Raw genomic sequence first — 19,831 nt, forward strand, 5'->3', positions numbered from 1 at the left:
TTTATCTCCCCTTTTTTGCATCCTATTTTGCACCATATTTTGCATTTAATTTTGCATCATTTGTTGCATCCAATTTAGCATCATTTTTAACACCATTTCTTGCATCCAATTTTGCATCTTTTTGAGCATCTAAATTTGCATCCTATGTTGAACCATATGTTGCATCCACCTTTGCATCCCATTTTGTGTCTATTGTTACGTTCAATTTTGAGCCATTTTTTCATCTACTTTTGCATTTGTTTTTGCACCAAGTTTTGACTAATTTGTTGCACCTCATTTTACATCCGATGGTGCATCTCAATTTGCATCCAAATTTGAGCCATTTTTATGCCGATTTTTGCACCATTTTTTCTTCTTTTGTGTCTAATTTTGCACCATTTTTTATGTCCAAATTTGCATCCTTTTTGGTATCTAATTTTTCATCCTTTTTGGCTTCCAAATTTGCATCATTTTTTCTGCCACATTTTGTGTCCACATTTGCATCTCATTTTGCACCTAGATTTTAGTTTGAATTTTCATCTAGTTATACATCATTTTTGACATCCTTGGTTTCACCCTTTTTTAGTCCCATTTTGCATCTTGTTTTATGTCTTTTCTTACATCCTTTTTGCATCCTAATTTTACACCATTCTTTGCATCCTCATTTTGGTGTCCATCTTTGCATCCTTGTTTGCACCCAATTCGGTATCCTTTCATATGCCCTATTTTGTTCCCTTCTTTGTGTCTAGTGTTGCACCCTTTTTTAATTTTACTTTAAAACCCTTTTTGTGTCATTGTTTGCATCATGTCTTGATGGCTAGTTTAACATCCAATTCTACTCCCAATTTTGCATCCATGGTTAAATCCACTTTTGGCTTCTTTTTTAGAGTTTTACTTTTATTCCCATTTATGACCCCCTCTATGGGTTCATTTTACTAGGTTCATTTACATAGTGAAATATATTAAAGTTTCTAAATATCATTTTGCTGTAGGATTTAATGCACAGTTAGATGAAAATAAAACCCTCTTAGTTTATCCCGGAAACTTAGGAAAAACCAATTAAGAGAAAGGTTGTTATAAGGCTTAGGATTCTTAGTAGATCAATATGTAGAGTATAGATTAAGAAAACGAGAACGAATTCTTGTGAGTCTTCGCATGCAGGTCTTCTTGGAGTTTTTAATATATCTAGGAAGCACTCCTAGCTAGCTCTAAATCTTGGTCCTACACATAAGAGAGAGAATAAAGCAACCTTTACAGCATAATATCTTAATAATTCAAACTATCGGAAACATATAAATATTATTGAATAAACCAATATAAACCAAAATCCCATACATCCATTACTTAAATAGAAGAAGTAAAGAATGAATAGAAACATGTGGAAGGAAGAAAAATTGATCTATATGAATAAAGGAGTTGGAGGAAAGTTACAACAATCAGATGTAGTTGCAACAACACCTCCCCCAACTCGTAGGTCCAAAACTCTCCCTCTCAAGATAGATCTCAATAGTGTGACAATACAAGAATTGCCATTATTTTTTCAATGGTCAAGCCTGCAATATATAGGAAAGTGAAGACTATGAAGATTTCCCAAATTCCTCATTAGTTCAAGTTGGGAAAAATCTTTTGGGTGAATAATGTTTCCTCATATAAAAATGGTCTTTTCCACTTTTTAGATGCTTTGTGCTTAGTAAAAAGCTTTCCCATGCTTTATGGCTCTTTCCCGCTTTTGTATGCTTTTGTGTTTTAGGAAAAAGCTAAAGATGAGGATAAAGAGATCACATTCCACCATATGAGTTTCCAAAAGTGAACAAGAGTGTCAAATTCAAATTCTAGTTTGCTTATGTTTTAGTTTTTTTTTAATATATATTTAGTTTTAGTATTTTTTTATTTTCTAAAAAAAATATTTAGTTTTTGGTATTTTTTTTTTCTATAAGAAAAATTTATATTGTGTTTGTATAAAAATGGATTTTAAACATTCCATTCATGCTAAATTTGTGATTTTATGATAGGAGTTTAAATTATATATAAAAAAGTAACTTAATGCCATGTGTTATGTGGCTGAGATGGGTTTTATACATCTCTTCCTTGCTAAGTTATAGAATGTGCTTGGGCTCTCTTAATGCAATAAAACTAATTATGTTCTTCATGATATCTTGAAATGTTCATCTTGAACTAGGCTAATAAAACAATAAAGTTAAAATAGGTTTGCCTTTGTCCTTTGTAGATCTTTGTCCCCATTAATCTTGGTCTTAATAGATTAATTGTCTTATGGTGGCCTTGAGTGGTCACTTCCATTAGTTGCATGCTTTATAGTTTTCTGTTAGTGACATTTTTTAGGCTTTGATATTATATGTTATTTAATTTATCAAAATGTGTTATCGTCCATATTATTGTTAATTATTAATATTAAATATGTTGGTTTTTGAGCATGTTTTAGCAAAACATTCCCAAGATGTTTATAGATTGTATTTTATAATGCAATGATTCATTGTTTGATGAAATTTTTTTGGATATTTTTTTTAATGATTCATTGATTGATGAAATTGTTATGGATATTTTTTTTAGTATATTAAATTGTATGTGATAAAGTCAAAAGTCGCCTCTTTTTTAGATTTTCGTTGGTCAATTTCCCTTAAGGCCATCAAGTTCACCATTTGGTCCCAGGTTAAGGAAATATAGGAGTCATGAAGTGGAATTGTCCAAGCACTTAAATCTTGAGACATGTTTTTTTTTAGTCACATTATACTTCCTTTCTATGTAAATTCTCGATGAAAATAGTCTCATGGAACATGAGGGGCCTCAATAGTAAAGGAAAACAAAGATTCCTAAAAGAAAAATGGTACACAAAGCACCCATCAATAATGTTGATATAAGAAGCAAAAATATTAAGTGAGGTTCTACCTCATATAATTAGAAAATGGGGGAGGAATTTCCAAGTATTAGCAATTGATGTTTAGAGATACTTGGGTGGAATGGTTATTATTTGAAATTATCAAGACATCAAGGTTACCAATATGTTTACCTCTTTTCACATTATGACAATACAATTTTAGTTAATTGACATTGAGGACTACTACCATGTATCTAATGTCTATGACTCCAATATTGCAAATGGAAAACCTCTATTTCTCAATTATATTTCTAGCACAAGTAATTTATACTCCCCATCTCCATGGATTATTGGGAGTGACTTCAATATTATCAAGTGTCTCGAGGAAAAGAAAGGATGAATCACAATGTTTAACAAGATATTTTGTAAGTTATACCATTAAAGCCATAAAGTAGTCTCCATTAAAGTTGTCAAGCAATGAGTCTCCAACCCATACATGTGGATCAATGAGATGTAATACATGTGTGGTGACTAACTTAATACACTGCTCTAATAACTCCACAAACTTATGTATTTCACTCTGTCACATAAACTAAGAGTAGTGTGACATAAGTAAACCAAGAGTAGACATGAAATCCTTAGGCAACAAACATTCCCTAGATCCTCAATTAGGTGCTTAAATGATGAAGTGAAAATGCAAGGAGAAAAGAGGAATTCATGATTTAACCATCACAAACATGTGATCAAGTGTGACTAGGAGTGTATATATTCATATATTTTCCAAAGAGGAAGTGAATACATGAGTTACCATTCATTGGCCCTTATTTTTCTTTATTTTTCATTTTCTCATATATAGGACCTAGGGAATAAGTTTTTCATAAGTTTGGCACAATTCATAGATATAAGATTTACATGAATTTTCACTTCAACCTTAGAGTTTAGACTTATATAAATCAATATAGTGTATATTTAATGATTTTTGGATTTCACTTTTTGATTTTATTTAATCACAAATGACAAAAGGGGAAATATTTTGCCACAAATCTATGAATGCTTAATCATAAAGGTGTCATGTGATGAAAGTAAATTAATGATGTTATTCTCTATGAAAATGATGGGTATTCTTGAGAAAATCTTATGCTTATGGATGTCTCCTCTTTGGTTGATAGGAAGTAAGGGTAGACACCATATTATCCATGTGTCACGTACTATGGCTAGGACTAACAATCGTAAGCCTAGTAAAAACACTAGTAGGGAGAATGGTGGATTGGATAAACATCTAGGACCAATATTCTTTGACAATTTGGACTTTGACTAGGACTAATCACCAAAAGTCAAGAACATTAATCCAAGATAAGAATAGTCATGAGGATTGACATTTCCTGGTGTCAAATATTATGATAGTGGATTAGGAAATGATCATGTGAGGACATACCTAGTGAACATCCCGGTGGGGCAAGTGCCTAGAGAGGCAGTGGTGTCCAAATTTATGCCTCCCAACATTGTGCTCTGATCTAAAGGAGAGATAAACTTGTTATTCGAGGCCTTACTATTTTGAAAATGTTGGCTATGATGATGTAAATCATCGTTGATGCTTATAAATCCAGATCCCTTCTTATATGAATATTTCAACTTGAGAGTACTTTTTTGTCTCATTATGAGTACCTCCCTAGTTTAGAGGGAGGGTCATCATCTTCATTATCACCATCATCACCACCATTATTGTCATCATTTCATTATCGTCATAATCACCATTCATGTCTTCATCATCATCATCATCATCATCATTATGGATATTTTCGTCAATTGTTCATAATTATAGGTATCATAAGAAATATCATCAACCTAAAAAATGTTACGAGTGCTCGAAAAGGGTTGTTAGGACACATGATATATGCAAGAAAAATAACAACTTTATTTTTTAGAGATGATTGATGATCATCATCATCACTACCATTATCATTGTCATTATAATTGTCATCATCCCCATCATCATAACTAATATCATTTTTATCATAATTGTTGTCATCTTCATCATGAACATCATAATCATCATTCATGCCATTATTGTTCTTGATGCTGACCAAGATGAAAATATTGATAATGATGATCAGATGATGATGAGTTGGAAGATGATGCCAAAGATAATTATTATGATTTTGACCATGTCAACATTTAAAAATTGGGAGAAATGGCCAAGGTCATTAGCATCATCATCATCATTGTCATGTAACTCCCATCGTCTTTATCATCATTGTCATTATCATAACAATCACAATTCATGTCATCATCATCATCTTCATTATCATCATTGTTATAATTATTGACATTGTCATTAGTTGTTCATAATTTTCAATGTCACAGGAAATATCATCAATGCAAAAAATATGATGTGTGTTGGAAAAATGATGCAAAAGTGGACAAAAAAATAGGGGTAAAAATAGACATAAATTTGGATGAAGAGTGGACACAACATAAGTAGATGCAGAACAAGACAGAAAAATCGACACAAAAGTGGATGAAAAAGTATATGCAATAGTTGATGCTAACTTGAACACAAAATAGGATTCAAACATGGATGAAAAAGTGGAAGAAAACATGGGCACAATAGTAGGCATAAAACTTAGCATGAATTGTGGTGAAACAAATGTGGATACTACAATGAATGTAAAAAAAAGACACAAACTTGAATGCAAAAGGGAGGAAAACTTGGATGAAAAAAGGGATGTAAACATGGGCCAAACATGGGTGCAATAGTGAACACAAAATTAGTTGCAAAATTGGATGAATCAAAAGTGGATGTAAAAGTAGATTGGAAATGGGATGCAAAAAACATAAACAATATTTGATGCAAACTTGGACAGAAAAGAGGATGCAAATGTGGATGCAATAGTGGAAGAAAATGTGGTTTGCAATGATAGGCATAAGATATGGTACAAATCATAGCACAAAAAAAGTGGATGAGAAAGTGGATGTAATAATAGACACAAAAAAAGATGCAAACTTAGATGCAAGACAAGATGCTATAAGGGATGTAAAAGTGGATGCAAAAATAGATGCAATATTTTATGCAAAAGAGGATGCGAAAATGGATGCAAAATTGGAAGCAAACATGGGTACAATAGTAAGTACAAAACATGGCACAAATTATGTCACAACAAATTTGGATGTAACTATAGATGCAAAAAAATAAGAAAATGAAGATGAAAAATAGGATGAAAAAATGGATGTAAAAGTGGGCGTAAACATGGGTGCAACAACAGATGTAAAATAGGATGCAAAAGTTGATGCAACAAAATTCTATGCAAAAGTAGATGCAATACGAGACACAAAACCTGATGCAAAGCTTGATGCAAAAGTGGATATAAAAAGGGATTAAAAATAGATGTAAAAGTTGATGAAAACCTAGATGTATATGAGGATGCATGGATGTAAATTTAGAAACAAAAGAGGGTGCAAAGGGAGTTGTCAAACTAGGTGCAAATTATGGCACAAGAAAAATGGATGCAATAGTGGACACAATAACGGATGAAAAAGAGGATGTAAATATGGATGAAAAACAAGATGTAAAATTCAATGCAACAAAATTAGATGCAAAATTAGATGCAAAACTACACACAAACCTCGATGAAAAACTTGGCACAAAGGGGATGCAAAAAATATGAAAAAATGGATGCAAAAAATGATTTAAAAAATGATGCAAAAGAGGATGCAAGAGATGATGCAAAATTTTATGCAAGTGTAGGCGCAAAAAGTGAATGCAATAGAGGATGCAAAAAATGGTGAAACAAAATTAGGTGCCAAACTTGATGCAAAACATGGTGCAAAGGATGGCACAAAACTTGGCATAAAACGTGGCATAAAACTTCGTGTGAAATCTGGTGCAAAACCTATTACAATACCTGGTGCTAAACTTCATGTAAGACTTGGTGCAAAACTTGGTGAAAAATTTCCATCAAGTTTTGCACCATATTTGATAAATGGACACAAATAGCACCAAAAATGGTCTCTATATGCAAAAAAGGAAGCAAAAAGGGATGCTAATCACAAGGTTTTGTTGTAGTGCTTGGATCTCTTAGATGAGGGATCCATTTATAGATGTGTGCAAGGGTGTGAGTCATCTCTGGGGTTTTGATTAGTGTCATTCCACTTGTTATAATTGGTTCCACTTGGAGATTTCTTGGATCTCTTACTCATCCTTGGGTGAATTCAGAGAGGCAAGCGTCATAGTAGAAGTTTCTAGAAGATTCCATGAGTAACCACCTAGCAAACTGTCTCGGACATTTTTCCATCCTCGCCCATCGCACCCTATAGAAGGCCCAAAGATTATGCATTGCACCTGAGCAGTGTATCACTCAGTATGCATTGCACCTGGCCAGTGTAGCAGTCAGTATGGTTCAGTTTAGGCCATTTCTGGATGGTTTCTTAGGTGGAACTTTTGGGGAATGATGTAATCAGATGACCATGTTCTTTTAGGGTATGAAACAACTCTTTTAGGGGTTGAAGAGCCCTAGTTTATCGACATATAAGATTGGGGTTGAAGTGTCCAAATATGTTTATAACACTTAGTCACTATAACACATGCATAACCAACAAAAATCTTTCCAATGTCTTCTTAACAACTACTTGAAAACCAAAATAAAACAACTTTTAACTAGCTAAACAGAAGAATGAATAAAAATGTGGATCTTTATTTCAGAAAAAATTCTTTTAAGAAAGAAAAAAAAAACTTATTTCCTAAAAAAAAACTTTTAGGACACCTATTTTGTTAACAAAATGCAAAAACAGATCTTCTTTCAGTCCATGAGCAGGCTTCCTATCCCTATTGGTTTGCAGACGCAGCTGAAAATCAAAGTTTTGGGAGACTAACACTCTGTAACAGTGGCCACAGAGAGTTAATAGTTCCACTAACGTTGTCTGTATGTAGACACAGAGCTTTATAAAGTGTTGTGTAGTCTGCTAACCTACGTTCATGTGGGAAAACAGTCAAAACTAGGGCTTTTCATATCGGACTCAGTGATGAATACAAGTAGGCAAGATGCAGAAAGTTTTTGGTGGGTCCAAAAGGGAATGCAGAAGTATAGGGAGGTCTTAGAAGGAGGAAAAAATTGAGAACAATAGGTAAACCAGGAACTAGAGGTATAGTCCGCAATGGAATCTCCAATTATGCTATAGGATAAAATGCACGGTGTATGGAGAATGAAGATACCCTCAAAGGTGTTCCCGGGACATTCGACAGATTGTAAAATTAGTTGCAACCAGCATAAACTTACATGCATGTTCATAAACAATAACTAACTATCAAAGTAAGAGAAGTATATTACCTCAAGCCTCCATGTAGATTTGCTGGAGAGCACAATGCAGCTAGGTGGAAGTCCCCTGAGCTGGCTCCAGATCAAGTCCTGCACATAAAAGAGACAAGTATAATCATAGCATACAACTCTCATAACTAATACATGAATATATAAAAGAACATCTAGTTACATATAACTAAGCTACTCATGCTAATAGGTATTGGATAAACAACTGAATGAATTATAGTACCAACACCACTAAATAGACAGTACAACTGGAGTTCTATATTAATGTTGGAAGAGTGATTACAAACATCTATTGTATCAGCCTTCCCTTACCCCTCCAGCTTCTCTCTCTCTCTCCCTTCTTACCAACTTCTTAAGATTTGAGTCAATGCTCAGCAATCAAGTATGCTATCCTTTCAAATGATTTGACCTCTATGATCATATCTGATGAGCCCCAAAAATGTACAATTATTTGGGCTCATTCAACCTCCTAATTTGGCTTAGTCCACCATTCTCATTAGTTTATTGCATGTTTTTGATTATTTTTATGTTAATAGAGTGAATTTGGTTAGTCATTATGCCAACAAGTCTAATGGATGCTTTGTGTAGCCTTTTTGGTCAACTTGGAGACAAAATGGAAGGTCTTAATGAGCACTTGGCAGCCAAATTCGTGGGAGAACAAGCTAGAGGATTTGTAGGAAGGTGTCCCCCTCATTTATGGGCCCTTACCTCTAATTCTCCACCATCAGCTCGGAGTTCAAGGGCCACCGAATCAATCAGCACAAGGGCAGCCAAGCAAGTCAAGTAGGACTGATGTTAACTACAAGTCTTGGGCAGCCAAGCCCATAACTTTTAGGAGGACTGTTGGGTCCTCAAATTGTATAAATGAGAAGGCTTGGGGCCTCATTTTGGTTAGCTAGTGGTTAGTCATTTTGTAGCTAGTTAGTCATTTTGTTTTAGCCATTAGTTAGCTAGTTTGTAGTTCGATTTTTATGTAATAGATTAGCTTTGCTTTCAGCTCATGTTCAAGTTCTCCTTGTGGACAGTTTTGATGTAACTTTTCATTTCTTGATTAATAAAGATGGATCCAGCTTTGCACCAGCTCTAAATCTCTCTTGGGAGGCTGTAGCTCTTGGGGTTGGGCCCATCTCAAGCGCCCAGTACCTCCCTTGTTTATATTTATGTGTTTGCTGCGTTCTTGAAATAAAATCTTCTCTTTAGCTCTTGCTTTGTTATTGTAGTTGGTTTTGATGGGTAACGTAGCTTTTTATGCTTAGAATCGATTGGTAGGATTTTGTATGCATTTAGATCTTTTGGCATGTTCTTGCTCACGTGATGTATATGGTTCTCTTTTCAAACAAGGCTGTTGTTTATTCATTCATTAATAGTTAGATTGAGTTAGCTAGGACTTGGTTTGTTTGCAAGAATTCATTGATTTGTTTGAATAAGCATTGTGCAGGGCATCTCTATCACCTTCATCACCTCCGCGTTCATCTGAGCCTCGTTCAGGTCAGCTGCTCCATCACCAAGTTTGTTTTTTCATCTCCCATCTGCTCTTTTGCCACGTAACCCTACCCTCTTGCTTTTCCATTGCCTAAACCTTCGTTGATGCAAGTCAGCCTTCCACATCATCTCACCACTCCATCCATCAGTTCCTAGGTCACTTCAGACCCCCATCCTACCTCCATAACCATCCATGCATCTTCCATCAACCATCCATCCTCAAAAATCCAATTCGTAAACATCCTGTAGAAGAATTACATAACATTCTGTAGAAACTTCCTGTAGAAGCCCCTGCAGACTTCCTGTAGAAGTTCATGAACACGGTTGCATGTCATCCAGACTTTGTGAAACTCTCGGAAAGGATACTGGGGATCCCTTAGACCCTCTCTATACCATCCCAACCTTTCCCAAAGCATTTCATCCCTTGATCCATCCCTGCACAGTGGAAAACTAGTTAGAAGCACATGCATGATAATTTCAACAACTTAATCAAAAATACAAAAATATGTTTTCTTCAGATAGTGATAACTTAGACACATGCATTTTACCTTCCTAGAAGTAATGGCATCTCTTTTCGTTGTTTGCATTCTTTCCTTTGCATCAGTAGGACTAGCTGGTAGAATTAGGGTTTGCTAGGGTTTGCTAGGGTTTGTGTTTCTTTTTGGCTTTCAGTTCATTTTTGCAAAATAGATTAATTTCCTTCGAGATAGCCTTCGTCCATCATTTAGAAAGCTTCTTCTGAGAGCATATAGAAGTTGGCTTGAGCCCTAGCGGACTTGTGCCAGCTGACCAAGTGACAGCTGCGACAAGAGCTAGTACTTGTGCATACAGCACCGTCGCTTCCAAGTTTGTACGAACTATCGGGTTGATAAAATTAGAGATAGGAACCCCCAGGAGTTGTAGCATTATTGCTACAATACTGGAGCTCACCATCTTTTTGGCGCCGTTGCCGGGGAAGCGGCAGAGTATTGGTGATTGTTGTTATTCTTCTATTTTCTACTACAACCTTCTGCTAAGTAGTTTATTTCATTTCCATTATGCAATTTCATTTCCGCAAGCGTAGATTAGCATTTCAATTTCGCAAGCGTAGCCTAGCATTTCATTCCTGCAATTTCATTTGAGAAAAATAGATTAGTCCTTTCCTGCTTTCATTTCAATTCCGCATTTTCATTTCAACAAGATAGTTAGTTGCAGTTCAATCTATTTTAGTTTTGCAGGTACAAGAAGAAAAATGCAAAAATCAGCCAAAAATATTTCATTTCATGCCTTGTAGGAGTAGAGATAAGTTAGAAAAATATTTTCACAACCCCCCCTTTGCTTCACACAACCAACGTTCTCTCTTCTTCGATGGCTGTGACTAAGAAGAACCCCTGGGTGGACATCAAGGCATATTCAAAGAACCTCTAGGGGAGAAGAAGAAAGAAACATTCCTCTGAAGCAAATGGCTACAAGCAGAAATGTTGGGAGCAGTCCCTTGTCCAAAGACGAATTTGAAGATCAGATAGAAGGTTTCAAGAGTGATATGAGGCAGTTTCTTGCCATGCAACTGGATACCTTGCGGATCCAAAAGAAGCAAGAAGAAGCCAATAGGGCTTTGGCCATTTCTTGTCCTAGGTGCACTAGAAAGCATCCTAGGAACGAATGTCCAGTGCACTCTCTAGAAGTGTGTTTCATCTGTGAAGAATACCATCCTACAGATCAGTGCCCTTCCTTACCCAGAATCAAAGCTGCATATCAAAGAGCCAAGGGAGCCACTGAATCACTCTATTACATGAACCAAAGTTGGCCGCATGGACCTAGATCTTACCAGCAGGAGCTGCAAGGGACACCTGAGACCTATTATGACCCCTACCAAGCCACTTTCATGCCTTCTTGGGGTCCCCCTGCTCATCCTTCCTGGTTCACACCTCCTCCTTGTTCCTTCACAGATCCATATTATGCCCAACCAGTTGCTCATTCATTTCACTCTTATGCTCAGCCACAGCCTCAGTGGAATGCACCTTATCAGGAGTGGAGGCCCCAGTACAACTCTCATCCCACTTATTTTCCTCCACCACCCGCTCATCCACAACCATCGCCTCCTCCTCCACCAAGGCAACCTCAAATGCCTACCCAATCACAATGCCATCCATCTCCATCTCAATTTCACACCCCCACTCAAATACCCGTACCATTTCCAAAGCCATACAATGGAGCAGCTCAACCCCATTGCAAATCTGAGGCACAACATGTGCAAATGATTCCTCGTGAGCTCAATGATGTTCACCAAAGCTCAGGAAGAGTGTTGCAAAAGAGATAATCTATTGACAACATTGAAGGACCAAAGGAAAAAGAAGGTTCCAAAGAGGAGATCAAAGAACCATGGGCTGCACTTGATGAAGAGAAGAAATCAGAATCAGAGATTGAGAGAGTTCCTTCATGGTTACCATCAAATCCTCCATGTACTCAAGAGAAAGATCAGCAAGAAGAGGAAGATGAGAAGGTCATGATAGAAGGTAACATGAAGAATGATCCAGATCAGCAAAAGAACCAAGGATATCAAAGCTATATTGAGATGTGGTTTCATAAGGTCACTAAGTTGCAGCAGTACTTTCTTCCTCAGCTTTGTTCGATCCCTTCAACGCCAGGTCATTTGGTCTCTGAGATCTGGATACTTGTCCAAGCATGCATTTCGAGCCTTCACATCATCTTGTCTCTAATCTCGATGTGCACATGGCTCCATTGGAAGTATTCTTATACTTGAAAATGATTTTGTTTTTCAAGTAGGGTAGGGTAGAAAAAAAAAAAAAAAAAAAAAAAAAAAGAGAAAAAAATGAAAATAAGAGAAAAATAAAAATCTAAGGTGAAAACCTCCTTGGAGGCGCCTTAGATTGGCTCATTGATTGAAAACCTCCATGAGGCGGTCAATGGGTTGGAAAAAAAAAGAGAAAAGAGAATAAGATCTCTGGGTGAAAACCTCCCTTGGAGGCGCCCAGGGCAGGCAATTAGGGTGAAAACCTCCATGAGGCGCCCTAGTTGTTTTTCAAAAAAAAAGAAGAAAAAAAAAATAGAAAAATAAAGCTAATCTCCATTGAATAATTTCATGTTGCAGCGATGACATTGCAAGTTGCAAGAAGGACGTTTCATGACAGGAGGAGCACTCAAATCAAGGTTAAAGGAATTTTTCTTTTGCCTTCTACAGGAAGCTCTGTATTTCTACAGGAAACATCCTGTAGAACCTTTGGACGAGCCAAATCCAACTTCAAAAGTGAATCTAATGGTGGGAATCTGTTTATTAGGCCTACAACCACTTGTGTGTCCATCCCTTGCCTTTCTCCATCATTTTTTCCACCTCATTGTGCTTCTCATTGTGCTCCTACAGGAACTTCCTGTAGAAATTGTGGGAAACTAGGCATGCATTTCAAAAAGTGGTTTGGCGAACATGGTAGCTTCCTCAAGGGTTTAGAAGCCCTCATGCAATCTTCCAACTCCTCCTCCATCATCTCCATACCTGCATCACAGCCCAAGCTCAGTTTCTCCTTCCATGCAACCACTTGCAAAAGGCCTTGAAGCAAAAATACCTAGAACAAAATTTGTTTTTGCCATAACTTGAAAACCATGCATCCATTTGACAAACCGTTTTATGGGGAATTGTACAAGGTTGATGACAACATGCCTGAGCAGTTTCATGCAATTCCGATGAACGGTTTCCAAGAAATCAGCCTCCATCACCATCAGCCATTTTTGCATTTTCTCCATATCCGTGCATCTGTTTTAAAACCTGTTTCATGGGGAGATGTACATGGGTGGTAGTAGCCTACCCAAGCAGTTTCAACTGATTCTGATGCACGGTTTTCGAGAAATCGACCTCTGAAAGCTTCAGCCATTTTCCATTTTTCTCGAAATCCGTGCATCCATTGATCACGAATTTGCTATGGGAGATGCATAATGATGATAGGAACATGCTCACCGAGTTTCAGATCAATCCGATCTACCGTTTGGGAGAAATGGCAAAAAGAAGTTCTGGTTTTGTGACCATGTAGCAGCAACAGCTTGAACGGGCAGAGTTGAACGTGGAAACGATTGCATGCAGCTCAGATCCAGCCAGAGGACACCTGCACAAGGAAAATCAATCAAAAATCATTAGCCAAGCCTCATGCAATCAAAGAATCAGAGCATGCAGCAGTAAGAAGCTTCACAAGCAGCCGTTTGGCTCAGGTACGTGACAAAACCTATTCCTCTATTGCATGAATCTAATTCAAGAACTGCATGAACGAATGAGATAGGTGGATTCAGCCAAGAAGAGAGACATATTCAATTGCACTCATCAAGGCAAAAATCACGCAGCATGATTAGTCATTCACGTGAAAAAAAAAAAAAAAAAAAACAGTTAGTGTCAGCTGCCTGAACTCCAGTGCAGCGAATCAAGAGGAAAACATACAGTTCATAAGTAGAACAGGCAGTTCATGATAGCACAACTGTCTGCATGGCCAACACATGCCTTGGCCACTTCACTCTCTCACGTAAATGACACTACAGTTAAACGACGCTCGGCTGAAACTCTCACCATTCAACTGCAGTCAACTGAAGCGCATGTCCACCATTTCCAGATCAGTTGACCAATGGTGCTCTACCAATTTTTGCCTGTTATTCTCGAGATCTCTTCAGTTCCTTTAAAAAATTGTTGCACTCTACAGGCGTTTCTACAGGATGTCGTCTACAGGAAAGGCAGAAAACAGCCCTGCAGAAAGAAAACGTGAGGAGCTTCTGTGGGTTGATGCTTCTGTTGGCTGACCACGGGATTTTTAGAAAAGTTCAAGCTCAAAACGAGGGGAAAGGAGGAGCATTAATTCTGAACTTTGGCATGCCTGCGCGGGACCTCTTGTTTCATTTCCACCACTAGATTATACGATGCAACCACCAGCTCAAGAACTTGTGGCCAGAGATTTGCATAACCATGCATGGACATTCAGACATATCTATCGTGGTCAGCCAAAGAGGCATCTTCTAACAACAGGATGGGGTGTATTTGTGAGTGCGAAGAGACTTTTTGCTGGTGACTCTGTCCTTTTTATAAGGGATGAAAAATCACAACTACTTCTGGGTATCAGGCGTGCAAATCGTAAACAAGAAACTATGTCGTCATCTGTCCTGTCTAGTGACAGCGTGCATATTGGCATTCTTGCTGTAGCAGCGCATGCTGCTTCAAGCCATAGCCCATTTACCATTTTCTACAATCCAAGGGCAAGCCCTTCAGAGTTTGTCATTCCTCTGTCTAAGTACAACAAAGCAATCTATGGCACCCAGGTTTCACTTGGCATGCGGTTCAGGATGATGTTTGAAACTGAGGAATCAGGCATGCGCAGATATATGGGTACCATTACAGGGATCAGTGATCTTGATTCTATGAAATGGCCAAACTCACAGTGGCGTAATATCCAGGTTGGGTGGGATGAATCAACTGCTGGTGAAAGGCAGAATCGAGTTTCTATCTGGGAGATTGAGCCTGTTGCCACTCCATTTTTCATTTGTCCTCCGCCTTTCTTCAAGCCCAAGCGCCCACGGCAGCCAGGAATGCTGGGTGAAGAATCAGAAATAGAAAGTGCCATCAAGAGATCTTCGCTGTGGTTTGGGGAGGAGACTAGTATTGTTAATTCTCAAAATCCTACAATGCCTGGTGTTGGTTTACTCCAATGGATGAACATGCATCAGAGACCTGATATAATAAACTCAGCCATCCAGCCAGATTACTATCGTCCTATGGCTGCTGCTACCTTACAAAAACTGGGGAGTAGCGACATAACCAAGCCTTTGAATTAAGCCCAACAGGCATTGCAGTCACATTAGTTACAATTCAGTATTCCACAGTCCCAACAGTCATAATTGTATCAACCTCAAATTATGTGGCCACAACAGCAACACCACCTTTCCAATCAGCAACAGCAGCATCTGTATACTCAGCAACAAGTGCCATCACAACAGCTGGATCAACACCATCTTCATATGCAACAGCAAAATCCTTCACAATAAGTGGAGCAACAGCACAGTTCAAGAAGAAGGCACCCTCAGCCGCGCAGACCAAAACAGTGAAGATTGTTTCTACAGGAAGATAGAGGACTGTTTCTACAGGAAGACAGAGACTGTTTCTATAGGAAGCCAGCGAACAGTTTCTACAGGAGAGTTTGAAAAGCGGGAAGCCAAAGGAGAAATCAGCCGAGATGTTAGCCAAAGAAGCCACCAGGGCCATCAAAGACGAGGGGAGAGATTTGGTTGCTCAGAGGATGAGCAACACTTTCAGTAGGGGGGTGATGATGAGCCCCAAAAATGTACAATTATTTGGGCTCATTCAACCTCCTAATTTGGCTTAGTCCACCATTCTCATTAGTTTATTGCATGTTTTTGATTATTTTTATGTTAATAGAGTGAATTCGGTTAGTCATTATGCCAACAAGTCTAATGGATGCTTTGTGTAGCCTTTTTGGTCAACTTGGAGACAAAATGGAAGGTCTTAATGAGCACTTGGCAGCCAAATTCGTGGGAGAACAAGCTAGAGGATTTGTAGGAAGGTGTCCCCCTCATTTATGGGCCCTTACCTCGAATTCTCCACCATCAGATCAGAGTTCAAGGGCCACCGAATCAATCAGCACAAGGGCAGCAAAGCAAGTCAAGTAGGACTGCTGTTAACTACAAGTCTTGGGCAGCCAAGCCCCTAACTTTTAGGAGGACTGTTGGGTCCTCAAATTGTATAAATGAGAAGGCTTGGGGCCTCATTTTGGTTAGCTAGTGGTTAGTCATTTTGTAGCTAGTTAGTCATTTTGTTTTAGCCATTAGTTAGCTAGTTTGTAGTTCGATTTTTATGCAATAGATTAGCTTTTCTTTCAGCTCATGTTCAAGTTCTCCTTGTGGACAGTTTTGATGTAACTTTTCATTTCTTGATTAATAAAGATGGATCCAACTTTGCACCAGCTCTAAATCTCTCTTGGGAGGCTGTAGCTCTTGGGGTTGGGCCCATCTCAAGCACCCAGTACCTCCCTTGTTTATATTTATGTGTTTGCTGCGTTCTTGAGATAAAATCTGCTCTTTAGCTCTTGCTTTGTTATTGTAGTTGGTTTTGATGGGTAACGTAGCTTTTTATGCTTAGAATCGATTAGTAGGAGTTTGTATGCATTTAGATCTTTTGGCATGTTCTTGATCACGTGATGTATATGGTTCTCTTTTCAAACAAGGCTGTTGTTTATTCATTCATTAACAGTTAGATTGAGTTAGCTAGGACTTGGTTTGTTTGCAAGAATTCATTGATTTGTTTGAATAAGCATTGTGCAGGGCATCTCTATCACCTTCATCACCTCCTCGTTCATCTGAGCCTCGTTCAGGTTAGCTGCTCCATCACCAAGTCTGTTTCTTCATCTCCCATCTGCTCTTTTGCCACGTAACCCTACCCTCTTGCTTTTCCATTGCCTAAATCTTCGTTGATGCAAGTCAGCCTTCCACATCATCTCACCACTCCATCCATCAGTTCCTAGGTCACTTCAGACCCCCATCCTACCTCCATAACCATCCATGCATCTTCCATCAACCATCCATCCTCAAAAATCCAATTCGTAAACATCCTGTAGAAGAATTACAGAACATCCTGTAGAAACTTCCTGTAGAAGCCCCTGCAGACTTCCTGTAGAAGTTCATGAACACGGTTGCATGTCATCCAGACTTTGTGAAACTCTCGGAAAGGATACTGGAGATCCCTTAGACCCTCTCTGTACCATCCCAACCTTTCTCAAAGCATTTCATCCCTTGATCCATCCCTGCACAGTGGAAAACTAGTTAGAAGCACATGCATGATAATTTCAACAACTTAATCAAAAATACAAAAAGATGTTTTCTTCAGATAGTGATAACTTAGACACATGCATTTTACCTTCCTAGAAGTAATGGCATCTCTTTTCGTTGTTTGCATTCTTTCCTTTGCATCAGTAGGACTAGCTGGTAGAATTAGGGTTTGCTAGGGTTTGCTAGGGTTTGTGTTTCTTTTTGGCTTTCAGTTCATTTTTGCAAAATAGATTAATTTCCTTCGAGATAGCCTTCGTCTATCATTTAGAAAGCTTCTTCTGAGAGCATATAGAAGTTGGCTTGAGCCCTAGCGGACTTGTTCCAGCTGACCAAGTGACAGCTGCGACAAGAGCTAGTACTTGTGCATACAGCACCGTCGCTTCCAAGTTTGTACGAACTACCGGGTTGATAAAATTAGAGATAGGAAGCCCCAGGAGTTGTAGCATTATTGCTACAATACTGGAGCTCACCAATATCCCTAGCTTTGCTTATGTAGCAATTGAGTTAGGGTTTCCAAGTTCCTCCTTGAGTTCCCTAGGGTAAAAGCAATGAACTTGCCATGCTTTTTAGCTCTTTCCCATTTTCCTTCTTCATTAGGATTAGAAATCTTCCAAATAGGTCAAATCTGGATGTTTGATTACTTTTCTTGAGTAAATCTAGGAACAAATATCTAGATATTTATGAGTTAATTCATTCCTTTGACCCTTAGAACTTCATTAGGATCCATTAACACTATTCCCAAACTACTATGGGGTAAAATGCACAGGATGAAAACTGTCTAGTCAATTTAACGTCTTAAATTGCTCTACATAAATTATCAATCCGGGTATCGTAAACTGATGAAGTGTCGTGCACTATATGTGCTTAGTTAACCTTTCTCTTACTTCGTTGTTTTATAGTTTATGTTGTTTTTGGGGTTTTGTTCTTGTTGGTTTTCTAAGGTCTTAAGAATACTTTTAAAGGACAAGTATGGATAAAGATTTCAAGACAAGGCCTATGTCCTTAATGGTAACTTCCAAAACTTAGCACTTCAAAAGAACTTAAAACATGTTATTGATGGAGTTAGTATTTAAACAAAAGTGTAAATATACAACTAGTTCAATCAAAATAAAATGCAATAATCAAATAATGAGAGAATGACTATGAGACCCAGTATCCTTGCTGCTTCAGCAAAAGGACAAGATGATTCTATCACGTCATTAGTTCATTAAAAGGCTATGTGCATCACTAATCTACAATCAACTTGAAAGCAATTTATGTACAATAATATACATGTTAAAAAGAAATTAAAATGTAGTAATTCAAACTGTACATTAATATACATGAAAATCAGAAAAAGAAATACAAGAAAATAAAGTAAAGACATCGGTACATTAATATACATGAAATAAGAAAAAGAAATGCAAGAAATTAAAATGACAACTATACAAGGCAGGGGCCCCCTACTACCTATGAAATCAAAGCAAAATTAAACACACTTGCATGAATTAAAATTGCATGAATGAAAAATCTAATCTACCTTACATTCTACAAAGCAATATTTACAAAATGAAATCTACTCTGCCTTACATCCTAATGTGCTCCATGAGATCTACTTCACATCTCCTTCCATGTTGAGAACATCAAAGCTTTATTCAAATTCTTCAAAAGTACAAAGTACAACAAAGTCCTCCAAAGCTTTCAAAAGCCATCAAGGAAGAACTACAAACTTGAGAACTAGAAACTAAAAAGACTAGAAAGGACTAGAAGACTAACAAGACTAACTAATGAAGGAGAGAGATCTCCTATTTATACAAAAAGATGAGAGCCATCTCATTAATTATAGTCCATGAATCTCTCCCTCTACCTCTAGAGTCCTAATCAAAATAGGAACTGATAAGACACATGTCTTCTTAGAGTTACAATACAATTAGGAGATGTGACACATATCCTCATGATCCCATGATTCTTTCCACTCAAATTCGAATTTGGCCTTGGGGTGCCACATAAGGGTCTTCTAGAAGTCTCCTTTCATCCTACACATGTCAACAACCTCAACCCATTTGTTAGGTATAAGCATATGCACATTATTTTCTAATTTTTAACCACAAATTCACTTAAAAGGCTTAGAAATAATAAATATTGGAAAAACATAAAGGTAGCCCAATGATAATGAAAGTGAGATGAATGTGGTGACATAGTAGTGAAATGGAGGTGATATAATGGACATAATAGTGAAAGTGTAATGGAAATGAATGACATTTTCAAGACTCAACATACCCCCCCAACTGAAGCTATTGCATGTCCTCATGCTATATATATATTACATTAACTCTTTTGATCCTTGAGTTTTGGATTAACTTTGCATGATATCATTTGATAACTTCATATTTCTGCAAAGTGTTTCACTTGAATTGCAACATGGTTGGTT

The 19,831-nt window shown here is 37.5% G+C and overlaps 1 pseudogene; it reads left to right on the forward strand.

The window, feature by feature from the left end:
• The window catches only part of LOC149163969 (auxin response factor 19 pseudogene), a 90,207-nt pseudogene extending 74,523 nt beyond the window's left edge, over positions 1-15,684 (forward strand).
• Positions 15,685-19,831: the final 4,147 nt, after the last annotated feature.

This window comes from Pinus tabuliformis, chromosome 5_1, assembly GCF_031772625.1.
Source record: "Pinus tabuliformis cultivar Carrire ecotype Pingquan chromosome 5_1, CPIR1, whole genome shotgun sequence".
In the NCBI taxonomy this organism is placed as follows: domain Eukaryota; kingdom Viridiplantae; phylum Streptophyta; class Pinopsida; order Pinales; family Pinaceae; genus Pinus; species Pinus tabuliformis.